The 9,802-nt window shown below is 36.3% G+C and overlaps 1 protein-coding gene and 1 pseudogene across 1 annotated transcript in view; one reads left to right on the top strand and one right to left on the bottom strand.

Moving 5' to 3' along the window:
* Positions 1-4,280: 4,280 nt before the first annotated feature.
* Positions 4,281-9,802, top strand: part of LOC113107789 (ligand-dependent nuclear receptor corepressor-like protein) — a 9,926-nt pseudogene continuing 4,404 nt past the window's right edge.
* Positions 8,895-9,802, bottom strand: part of LOC113107769 (condensin complex subunit 3-like) — a 25,736-nt gene continuing 24,828 nt past the window's right edge. Inside the window, exon 24 of the mRNA XM_026270481.1 lies at positions 8,895-9,028. The gene's annotated coding sequence lies outside the window, so the exon portion shown is untranslated. The remainder of the gene's footprint in view (positions 9,029-9,802) is intronic.

Here is a 9,802-nt window from a genome sequence, read left to right as displayed (position 1 = left end):
AGACCTTTTAATTGCTGTAGACGTGGTTACCTAGGAGATAAGGCACTGGAGATCAAAAGAACCCATCCAAAGGGAGAATCAGTTTTTATCTCTGAAGATATCAGAGAGCGAGCGGACATAGAAAGATGAAGAGACAGAAAGATGCCATTCAAGGTTATAGCATAGCATCTTTTGCTTTGCTCCCATCTCAAGCTTTCCTGCAGTGTATTTCTCTCAATGTCTATTTCTTTTTTATCCTCCTGTACCCTTATCTTAGCAGGGCAAATTCCTTTTGTTGTAAATGCTGCATTAATTTATCTATTTTAGTAAAAAAAAAAAATTTGAGTACATGCACGCACAATGAAAAGCTCATCCATATCTTCAATATATAATATAAAAAGATGCAACCTCACTATCTCTCCCTTGCTGTTTCGCCAGTGTTCAGGTACAACGAACCCATGCTTCCCATTAAATGGCAAACAAAATCACACACTAAAATCTTTAAATGCATAAAATTACTTAAAGGATTAGTTTACTTCCAGAATAAAAACGTCTTAATAATTTACTCACCCCCATGTCATCCAAGATTGGTTTTTAAAGGCAAACATTCCAGGATTTTTCTCCATATATAAAACCCTGGCCTGTTCAAAGAGATGGCATGCATTAAATCATTAAGTGAAATGAGTAAGAGACAAACAATATTAAATGTTAAGTTAGATTGACTTCCCATGGCATGTTGAATTAGAACATCCTAAGTGTCTAAATAATATAAAATACATTATATATCCTATGTAAACAAGTAATTGTAAACTAAGCTGTTACTTTATTGCCGTTATTAACCAACTTTGCATGTGTGGATGATTGCACAACAGACTGCTTTACAAAAATAAACACTTAAGCAAGCAAACAAATAAATAAACCTCACCTGGGACTCCACTAAAACAGTTTGCACTTCAAACCCCACAATGTTCAAACCAAAACGACGCCCTTGCATATTGCATATATGAACCTTTTTAGTAGAGAATGCACTTTTTAGAGGGTTATAAAGTAATTTCTGAGCATCTTGTGCTCAACAAAATAGATGAGCATTACGTCTTGCAGAAAGACTCAGAAAGAAAAAAAGCAAACCAGTGTTAGATGAATATGTTTAGGTTCTAGTACTTGTTAAGAGTGACCTCATTTTATAGACTATACCACTTTTAAAGAAATGTTTACCAAATGTTTGAAGACTTCCTTCTGATCCAGTTCTCCTCAGATTTCAGCAATTCTGACAATTTCGTGTCAAAACTCACGGCTGCTGAGAAGACATCCACAAACCAAAAAGAGCATTTTAAGGATCTATTCTCGCTATTAACTCTTTGTTCATTGGCATGCATACAGTATGACGATTTATAAAGCCCATATTAAAGCCTTATTCTGCATGACTTTATTCTAGATCCCTTTATCCGACCCCAAACCTAAACGTAACAACTATCTTACTTACTCTAAATAAGCAGCAAATCAGGAGTTTAATTAATTAGTGAATTAGTGTTCTCTAATCTAAAGTGTTACCATATCTTCTCTCCTCTTTCTATGCTGTCAAGGTCACTTTCTATCACAACAAGATCAGCATCTCTACAGACGCACATGCCTACTATTCACAACATACTTCTCCTGCCATCACCTCTTTCATTGCGACCTTGCCACTTTTTCACTAATAATGTGGAGACTATTAGAAACCGTCAACATTCAGAACGCTTTCCTTCTTTTCTCTGCCTTATGGAGACCTTCCTCCTGTCCTCCACATTAAAAACTAAACTACAGACCCGTTTCTCTCCTACTTTTCATGTCCAAAATACTCCAAAAAGTTGTTCCATCAATTCCATGCTTTTTTTCTTACAAAACAACCTTTTCCATAACAAACCAATCTGGCTTCAAAAGCAGATGCTTCACAGAGAATGCCTTTTTGTCTGTTGATGAAACGGCTGGCAGGAGTTACTTCCAAATCATCTGTCCTCATCCTTCTGGACTGGTTTCTCCGACCAGTGCTACCAAGATGATACGTGTCTTTTTGACATCAAGGTCTGGATGCAAAAATGCCATCTACAGAAAAAAACGCATCAATCAACCACAGCATGTCTCTACAAATCAGCTCTTCAATCCTAAAGCAACTGAGGACAACCATGAACCCGGAGTTCAGGAGAATCCTCTTTGACCTAAACTGCTTTCCAAATCCAGAATTTTCACAAAAATAGTAAGTGAAGCATTAGCTGTCTCTTAACACTGCTTCTCTTTGTTTCGTTGCATGATGCCATTACTGAGCTTTTTTCTTTTTCTTTTAAAGGACAATAAAGAGCCAACAGCTCATGCATGTTGTATAAATCCCAGCTCTTATAGAGTCACGTTTTAGTTTGGAAATATCTAACCATACAGTATTCTTTCTCTCACACACACACTCACTTAATCTCGTTTGTCCTCTCTCTTTTCCCCTCCTCTTACCTCGAATTTAAAGTATAGTCATGCAGTTAGTCTGTATAATTATAGTCAACTGTATAATATGAGCTTCCACACTTTATCCCTTGGCATTTTTAGTAAAGCATTTAATATGTGAGATTTCCATTCTAATATATTTCTATTGTACATTTTGGTGACTAATTTTGGTGGTTAATTCGTATAAATCTGTGGTTAGATTCAGGGGTGGAGTTTTATTGCCTCTGTGTAAGATGTGCATGTTTTTTCATTGAGTTGGGCTGTGTGTGTTGGTTGTCGCAATCCCATTTTTGGACAAGTTTTACACAGACACAATCCTTTCTGACAATGAATGTGCCCGTCAGTGGAACAATGCTATCCTTACCTCCCCCTCACATAAACACATATAGACCTTTAGCAGTGTTAGCTGTGGAGGAGGGGCACACTTTCCACCAATGCATGAGCTCTTTCCATCAGGGACTCACATGAGCAATTAGAGAATATATATTTAGTTACAGGGAGTCAGCAGTGTGTGTATAGCAACAAGACCTAGCTGAATAAAATAACTTCATATGTTTGAATCCTTCAAAGTAAGCTAATTTAATGTTAGACCTCCTCAGAGAGACTTCAAAAGCAGAAATGGATGTAGTCATCAGCAAAATACATGTGTGCAATAAATGAATGCACATTATTAAATTCTGCACTGTTAGTTAATGACTGAATACATGCAAGTAGTCATCCTAACAAAGCTGTTACTCAAACAGCAAAGCTCGGAAATTATTAGAGACCTGGAATGTTTATTGCTTTTCCAGTTCAAATCAAAAATCAGATCAAAATGATCTCCGATTACACTGATGTCTGCATGTCTTGTACACACATGGACACGTTGTATAAAATTTAAACAGGTTGATCAATACTTTGATATGTGACCTGTAATATTGATCTAAAATGGAGAAAGAGAATATGAAATCATTTTAATGTGCATCTGAATTAAAAGCAACATACTAAATTGTAAAACAGATATATTCTCTCTCTCACACACTCTCTCTCACTCACTCAGTGTGTGTGTGTGTGTGTGTGTGTGTGTGTGTGTGTTTGTGCGTGTGTGACAGATGCTCAGCTGGGCATTAACTCCATCTGTTCTCTCTGAGTGCCTTCCTCTTTCTGGACAGTTGGACTTCATATACATTCATTAGAAGTGTGTGTGTGTGTGTGTGTGTCACTTTAGTGAAATGGGGGAGGGGCACACATTGTGTTTGATGTTGATATTGAAATGTAAAGACAAAAGGACACATGTAGATTTATAATTCATGATTCGCCATAGTTTAATGGGAAATTGTACATTTTGAATTACGTTTTGGTTGACATAATGCAGTATCTGATTGATTCTCCTGTCTGGTAAAGCTGCATTTCTGTGCCACTCCTGCAGTATTATTGAACAAGCTGCCATTTTAGCACTGAATTGCCATTATTACCTGCTTGTCGTTGATGATTAAACCAACCAAGCTTTTACATAAGATCTGATATTTTATGCTCACAATAAGCATATGTGATTGATGATTATCACAAGTGAGGTTGATAGGAAGAAAACAAGAAACTATTATTTAATTTATTAGTGATACGATGTTATTTAACCTAAGTTGACAGGTGCAGGCATTTCAGCTTAATAACCTAAATTAAATTAAACACTGGTATTCAAGTACACAACTAGCTACTGTACTCAAAAGAGTACTCATCCAGCGATTCTACTAAATAAATGCGCATACTAAGGGAAGGTTGTTTACATCGCTAAGCCCCGCCCCTTGCTTGTTCTGACACGTGTCAATCAATCGGAACCGTGATAAGGATGACGCGCGGTGACGTCACGCTCAGAGCCGGGGGGAAGGAGGACGGAAAGAATGGCGACCCAGTGCCGGAGCTCCAAATGCACGGTCGAAAGAAAAGGATTCCGGAGGGAACTCGACTCATGGCGGCACAAACTCATCCACTGTGTCGGTAAGATTAAACCACCGCTCCGTGAGCGGACCTATCGCACGGTCCGCTCGGGTTTTTCTCGCCCGAGTCTCCCTCAGCCGCTGTTAGCTTTCGGAGTTGCTAAGCGAGCGTGTGTCAAGTTCAAAAATATCGTTAGTGTAGAACCGTCGTCCGCGCGAAGCTTTTGTGGCTAACGGAAAAAACGGACAAGGGCCGAGCGGGCTCTACCGGATCCATTTTCTTTGTCCCTACTTCTTGATTCCTCGATAACCGAGTTAGCTTTGCACTCACTGACCCTTTCTGCACCGAATACCGATGTACGAACGACCGTGTGATTGAATTATAATAACAAGAGCGTCCAGCTTTCTGAGGCTCCTGCGTGAATTATTTAACGTTAACGTCAGTCATTTTTGCGATGATGTCCTAAAGTAGTAACGTTACTGTTTTGATAAGTCATTAGAGATTTTTTTAATGTTTGGAAAGCGGGTAAAGTTAGTTAACTAGAACCCCGGTTTAATCTTTTAAAATATCCTCTTGGGAACCAGACGAAAAAATAAGTTTACTTGAATTTATTCTTTTATTTATTTTTTTATTTTTTAGTCATTACAAGGGTTGGAGGATAAAACATAAATGTAGAAAAACATTTTATTCAGTGGACGTCGGGACTGAGTTATTAAAAAAGGAATAATAAATAGATATGAAATGTCCATAAATAGGTATTCCTATTTAATACCATTGCATCTTATTTGCATATCCGTGTGTTTCTGGGACAAACCATAATGAAAAAAGAAGTGTAATAATGGGAGTAAAATTAAAAACTTTGCAACTTTTTCATAAGAATATCAAATTTTATAGAATTATATCTATAATTTTTATTGTGTTTCTCCATAACGCCTGATTAGTGATTAACCCTTTGTCCTGGCGTCCTCTACAGAAGACATGGATGAAAATGATGCCCAGTTTCGTAACAAAAAGCCACATACCATGTTTTCTGAGATGTTTATTTACAACAAACGATTTGAAAATGAGCCAGATTTCAATGATAATTAAAAAACACATCACACACAATGTTTACTGCATAAACTGTTCACTAAAAAACCTCTGGGTTTATGTGAAACTGTTGACATGTATTTAATACGTTGTTGTTTTAAACGCTACTTTGCATGAATAAGAAAAATGCACGTTAATGTTTTGATTAGAAATGCCTATTGGCAATTCTGTTTCTAACATTACGAGCAAAATGTGGGCACAACTAGGTTGTTAAAATAGTTTTTTATTTCAATAGAGTAGTGGAATTAATCTGTTGAATCTCAGTTTAATAGATCATGATTTGTTGTATGGTTTTGAGGGCCGGATGCAGTCGAGAAGGTCAAGGCCTCTGAGGTTTTTAAGCATGAATACAGAAATTCATGCAATACCAAAATGCACCATATTTGCAGAATGTGACATTCTTGGGTGAACTTTTGTTTGTGCTTTTGTAAAGACATAATGTGAATTCAGCTGCAGTGAAGGGCAGTAGCGCTGGAAATATGAGTTTTTCTCACTTCTGTATAAAAAGTATTTCTAAATGATAATATTTACACATATCATAGCATTAGGACCACCTGACATTTGGTTAATTAGGCCTTGTCTTGCAGTTAATGATTTTCTTTTGCTTGTTGGTCTATTTGATAGAATAATACATTGCATGTTAAATTGGTTTTTATTAGCCAGTATTGTAAACGGGAAACTGTTTTAAATTTATATATGTTCAAATAAACCATCGATCATTTCACAAAACCTGGCCAGCAGGGGTTGTGACAGATTCAAAATATGACTGCTTTTAGGATTTCACACAGGTAAGACTATATTGTATTTGTTTGCAGGGTTTGAAAGTATTCTGGAGGGCATATATGGACCAAGGCTGCTGCAAGATCTCAATATATTTGATGGTGAGTTTTATGTTGTGTTCTGACTGTGCTCGGTCTTTCTCTCTCATGGTATCAATGCTTCAGCTTACCTGATGGTTATTCATATGATTCTCGCTCAGAGTGTGAACCAGAGGCGGTGGATGATTGGTCCGTGAATGCAAACTGCTCCTTTTGCAACCTGCAGCTAGAGAAACTGAATGTAAGTCAACCCTCAGAAACCACAGAAAAGATGTGCTTATTATGGGGTGTTAGCTGGTAAGACAGAAATTAACTTTTTAACTTCGTGTTTTATACAATACATATCGTTTCAAAGCAGTGACAAACAGAAAAATAATGATTCAATGATGCAAACAGAAGTCAATTCTGCTGTAAAGCAGCTCTAAAAAGAAAAAAAAAGTACATTATTGGTGATATTTGCCTCCTTAAATTGATTTACAAGGGATTTTTTTTCCCTAACCTTATCAAATGTGTAATTTTTATGTCAAATGTATGTTAGTTTGTGTATAGAAATATTAAAATAATTACATTGATGCTTTAAAACAGAAAATTAATCCACCAGTAGATGGTGACAAGTAAATCATGTTTAGTAAGATTTTACCAATTCTTTTCATATTTAAAAAATCTTTTATAATTCTAACTGTTGTATTTTGCACAGTGTTTTTTTATTTTTTTTATTTTATCTTCAGTGTGTTTTATTAAATGCGACTGAATGGTTGCACTGTAGAGCTCTGTTTGTATATAACAAATAGTTGTCTGTGTTTCTGGGTGTTTTAATCTTTGTAATGTATGGTTAAACACATTGTAAGTGCATTCAGCATAATTATAATTGAGCAGAACTCAATGCTGTGAGACTATAATCAGTGCTTGTTTGGGGTGTATGTGATCTTTCGTGACATAGGACCATCCTGCAGTGGCTGTTCCTGGCTCGCCACCCCCTGCTGAAACCCCCCCACCTCAGGGCCCGTCCACCTCTGATAAACTCCAGTGCCAAGCAGACCGATTCCTCAATGCTTTATTTCGTAAGAAGGGTGAGGAGTACATTTTTATTCTTATTATCCATAGGTAGTGAAGTTTTTATTACAGCTGTTACATGCATTAGTACCAGTGCTACCATCCATTACAACTTCTAACCATTGCATTTCTTTAAAAAATTGAATTTTTTACTAAGCCTCGCATTTGCGAAGCATTAGTTTTCTTAAATTGAATGTCATAAAGTCTTCAATGCATGAAATGCATGGTTAAACAAATGTCTTAATGATCATTTTAGGTTTGATGTTATATTTTAGGGATGTTAAAAAATCTCAAACATCCTAGGCTGTGATTTAATTAAAAAAACAACTGCTTCAAAGCGATTCTCAATCAATGAATAGTGCACATTTATACCAAGCGATTGCTTATGATCTCGAGTTGATGAATTATGAAAATTATGTCTGCTTTATGGCCTTCATATAATGTTTTATACTGTTGCAAGACTGCATATTTTAGCTCTTATCTGAAGGATCAGCCCACAATACTTAAGAAATTTCAAAATAAGAGTCCCGGTGCATTTCTTTCTTATTGGTATTTTTGCTAAACTATAAATTGTATTTAATTTAATTTCAATTTAATGCATAGTAAACTATTGTAGTTTCTGGATGCTTCCCCACTGGAAGAAAAGTCAAAGAACATTATTTGACACATTATTCAATATATAGATTTTACAAATATTCACTATTTTACCCAGCCACTGAGACACTATGTGACAAAGCAAGGAGAACTCTACCATTTAAATGCTGTAATTTACATAATTTACCATGCATAATGAGTATGTAATTACATTTATATTAGTAGTAGTAGTAGTAGTAGTAGTAGTAGTAGTAGTATAGCAAATAAAATTAATTTCAATAAATAAAAATATTGTTAAAAATCACACTTATGTTTTTTGTCACATGTACACCGTGGTATGCGTCGTGATAATTGGATAATTTTCCATTTCTTGCCTTTTTTGTGTGTATTTGACCAGTTAAGCCCGCACTTAAAACTAAAAATATACTTTGAATGTTTCTTTATTACTCTAACGTGTTAATAACTCTGCCAACTGAAAGATATGTTTTACATGTAAACAGAAATGGGTCACATTTGGTCACAGTCTCTACATTTCTTTTGAAAAATAGATTGTGCATATCATCAAAAATAGTCAGATCGCTCACCCCTAGTCTACGGTATCACATTGTAAACTGTCACTTGATAGAAAGTTTGCAGAATCAGGCGTGAACTTATGGACAATTGGACAGAAGTGATTTTAAATATTAGTATTTTTTATATAAATAGAAATCTAGAGAGCAAGCTTTCAGAATCATTTCAGTTGTTGTCTTATACACAATGCATCCATGGAGCTCAGTTTATCAGCTCCAGATTCTTAAGATCCTTAAAGTCAAATATGTAGTAAAAGTAAAAAAAATTGCTTTTACATAGGGAACGTAATGCATGCAATGAGATCTTTAACTAGTTCTGTATTTTTCAATGTCCCAGAATTCCCTCAGAGCTGTGATTCCAGTATACCGTTGGTGGCGCAGGAGTTGATGCGCAAGATGATTCGGAGATTCGCCTTCGAGTATGCATGTAAAAGCCAGGCTCACGAGGGCCTGAATGGCCTGAGCGACAGCTCTGAGCTTCTCCCTCATCAACCAGATCCTGACGGGCCTCTGGACCTCACCATCAGCCGAGCTTCTCAGGCCCTGAAAGGTAAGCACCACAAACAAATCCTTTTACACTTCAGGAGACCAACACACAGTCAGATTCAGGAGTTTGTAGCTCAGTCTCAAAAGTGTCACTTTTTTCAAGAAAATCTAGTCGATTGATTTTCATTAATTATGCTTGTCTCTGAAAGGTACGCAACTCTGAATAAACAGGGTGAATTTACAGAGTGAGCGAATACTTCATTATTTGCAATGATCTTGTGCATTTGCTCTCAGACTTAATATTAATTGCTGTTTTTTTTTTTGTTATGTTTTTTTATGGATTGCGTTTCATAGTAGATGGAGCACTTGACCTCTCTAAGAAAAACGCATCGTCGGAAAATGAAACTCCTCAACGAAAGGTTTCAGGGTGAGTACTTGTTCTTGTTTACCAAGTTGTGTGCTTGACTGTTGACCGTCATCCTAACGAAGCCAGAGAAAAGCTTGGTATCAAAATGCTAACATTTTAACCGTAATATCGATCAGAAAATGATTTTTTTTATCCTATCTGATAATTTTGTGTGAACAAATTCTACTTCTCATACATTTGATGTTTTATATATAATTCAGTGGTTGTTTTGTTGCACTGCCAAAGGGTTGACTCTTTTCTAACTTGTTGGAAGGTAACGTCACATTTGCCAGCAGTCAGGGGCTTTACTTGTTCCTTTGTGCCGCCTGTATTTATTCATCTGTTTATTGATCTATTCGTTGATTCATGCAGTATTACTTTCACATGAGTCTTACAAAATGCATCCGCATTGCAAAGATACTGGA

Source organism: Carassius auratus, chromosome 1, assembly GCF_003368295.1.
Source record: "Carassius auratus strain Wakin chromosome 1, ASM336829v1, whole genome shotgun sequence".
NCBI classification, from domain to species: Eukaryota; Metazoa; Chordata; class Actinopteri; order Cypriniformes; family Cyprinidae; genus Carassius; species Carassius auratus.
The sequence above is the reverse complement of the archived record's forward strand: the minus strand, read 5'-3'. Positions and strand labels throughout refer to the sequence as shown.